The sequence below is a fragment of the Lucilia cuprina genome, chromosome 6 (genome assembly GCF_022045245.1).
Source record: "Lucilia cuprina isolate Lc7/37 chromosome 6, ASM2204524v1, whole genome shotgun sequence".
Lineage (NCBI taxonomy): Eukaryota > Metazoa > Arthropoda > Insecta > Diptera > Calliphoridae > Lucilia > Lucilia cuprina.
Window position 1 is genome coordinate 51685436 of NC_060954.1, and position 3064 is coordinate 51688499.

Below are 3064 nucleotides of genomic sequence, written 5' to 3' on the forward strand. Positions count from 1 at the left end.
TATCTAGACTACACAACCAATATAGTCTATACTATAGCCTTTATTATTGTATAGCCTTTAACTCATCTATAGTCTATACTAAAGAAGGCATTTTTAACTATTGTCTTAACTATAGACTATACTATAGGATCAACTATAGTCTAGAATATAGATTCAACTATAATCTGGCCTAAAACTCATCTATAGTATTGACTATAGATTCAGCTATAGTTAAGACTATACTTACTTACATAATGTAGACATAGTTGTATCTAATTATATGGATTTATAGTTATGTCTTTAGTCTAGACCATAGACACAACTATATTCCAGACTATAGACTAAACTATATCTTTGACTGTAGACTCAAATATGGTCTATTCTATAGTGTCAACTATAGCGTAGTTAGTCTATAATCTCAACTATGGTCTGTAGGTTCAACTACAGTCTAGGTTATAACCCCAACTATAGGTTTCATTACTAGATTGACTATACATTTAACTACAGCCTTTTTAAACACAACTGTAGTCTACATTAGAAAATTAACTTCAGTCTACACTAAGGACTCAACTAGAAACTAAGCTATATACCCCTATTCTTTACTAAAGACGTGGCTATAGATAGAACTATAGTTTTAGCTACAGACTATAATATGGACTAAAGGCTCTAATGTAATACAGGCTGTAGACTTTATATTTCTTTATATTAATCACTCAACTATAGCAAAGTGTGTAGAAACAACTAGACAGTAATCTAGACTATCAACGCAGAATTCCAGTCTATTACAGTCAAATACCAAACGGTTGTAATGATTTAAAATAACAACAAATTCATCTGTCATCTCTGCTACAACATGTACGTTTAATTAGTTTATGATAAAATTATTAAATACATTGTTAAATTAAATGTTCATATAACAGACAAATTTCGACAAATAATTTTGAAATTAAATACATTTAATATTTGTAATGAATTCTTGGACATGAAAATTAAAATGAAAATTAGGGGTGACCCTAAATTGAAGTTGCAAATGTTTCCACTGAAAATAAAAATTTAGTTCATTCTAAAATACTATTACTCAAAATGTTTTTCCTTATGTCTATATTTGCTGAGCTGGATGAAAGAATAAAAGGTCCTTTTTAAGGTTTTTATGATTTTTTTACATTTTTGGCAAATAAACCATTTAGTATCAACTGTTACCCAACTGCCTGATACTCCACTGAAAGCGTCACTTAAGGACCTTCCTTTGGAAGAAATATATCCTTCCTTTGAAAGAAATATGAAAAAAATCTTAAAATTCTCAAAAAAGAACCTTTTTATCCTTTGATCCAGCTCGCCAAATATAGACCACAGAACAAAAATTTTGAGAAATTCTATCTTGTAATCAATTAAACTTTAATTTTAGTCAGGAACATCGACAGCTTATTTTTCCTCCATACAAACGGGGCCACCCTAATGTACATGACTTAAACATTTGTAATTAACAATGAAATTCTTAATTAAATTAAATATTAAAGGGCAATGGACATGATTTGTTGCGACAGTAATATAGGCAACGTGGAGGGGAGGGGAGGGCAAATAAAGGAAACTCATACCTCTAATATAATATCAAATTATTTTTAGCCGACACGTACATAAGCCCAAGTCTTATATTTCTCTAATCAACAGTTATTTACCCCAACCACTCTAAAGGATGTGCCTGTGTCTCTTATAACTTTTTAGCGATTTGAAATATACAAACCGTTACATTTTGCAAAATGTATGTGTGTTTACAAATGTCGTTACTGTTGTTGGCTTGTTATATTTCATTGTAACTAAATAAACCTTGTTACAAGATTATTTCAATTTAATTTTTCTAATAATAATAATTCTTTTTGTTGTTGTTTTTTTTATATTTATTATTGTTTTACTTTTTTAATATTCATTTCCTTATGCTGTCTGTTTTATTCATTAAATAAGAAGAGTCTGTTATAAATCTGTTAAATTTATACAAAAGAACAAATTCAATTAAAGTTAATAAACGGCCCAACAAAACGTCTCTTGTTTTTCTATATTATTTTCATAAAATAAAGTAAAATGAAATTTAAATTTAATTTGATTTTGTTTTTTTTTTATAATTTTCTTGTGATTTGACGCATACAAGTGCGGAAACTTTAGAAAGATAAAATTGTGTTGTGCTAGCATTCCCTGGTCTGTGCTGCCATCCCCTAAAAAAATATGAAAGTAAAAAAAAATAAATTAGAAATACCAGGAACAATTACAGTGGGCATATCGACATAAAATCCATTTATAAATGTGAAATAACTTTTTAAAAACAATTTATATATATAAACATTCTGGTTCAAAATTAAAATTTTAATTTATTATTTTTTTCTCTAGATAACTTAAGTCCTTTAAATAATTATTACAACACTATTTTCTTCAACTTATCCACTGTTACATATCTAAAACTAAATCCGTAAAGATACAAATATGAGTGTGTGTTTTTTTTTTAAACACCGAAAACTTATGTAAATTTAAATGTTGTATTTTTAACAAAATCACTTTTTAATTTTGTAGAGGCTATAAATTGCATTTAGATAAAGTTTTTTTAAGGGTACTCGGGATTTGAAATAAATTTAAATATGAAAAGTTTTTCAGCTGTAACATATTTGTTTTAAAATGATGAAAACTTTAATGTAAAACAGAAAATTTGAATAAAAAGATTAATTTGACATTATCATGCTCTATTTAACTAAACTTTATTATCTACCTGCTTCTGAATTTGTTACATAAATACTTATCATGCTATGGAGCTTTTCTAAACAGGTCAGCAATGTGATTGTTTAGGTCTTAGGACATCAGCAGGTTATGTTCACAAATGATTATCATTAACATGCCTAAAAACATTAGTTTTTCTAAAGTATAGTCTATAGTCTAGACTATAATCTTGTCTATAATTTAGTGTATATTCCAGTCTATAGTCTAGTCTATAGCCTAGTCTATAGTGTAGTATATAGCCTAGTCTATAGTCTAGTCTATAGCCTAGTCTATAGTCTAGTCTATAGCCTAGTCTATAGTCTAGTCTATAGCCTAGTCTATAGTC

At 27.9% G+C, this 3064-nt stretch overlaps 1 protein-coding gene across 1 annotated transcript in view; it reads left to right on the forward strand.

The window, feature by feature from the left end:
- Positions 1 to 3064, forward strand: part of LOC111688823 (5-hydroxytryptamine receptor 2A-like) — an 82012-nt gene that overhangs the window by 41236 nt on the left and 37712 nt on the right. The window lies entirely within an intron of this gene.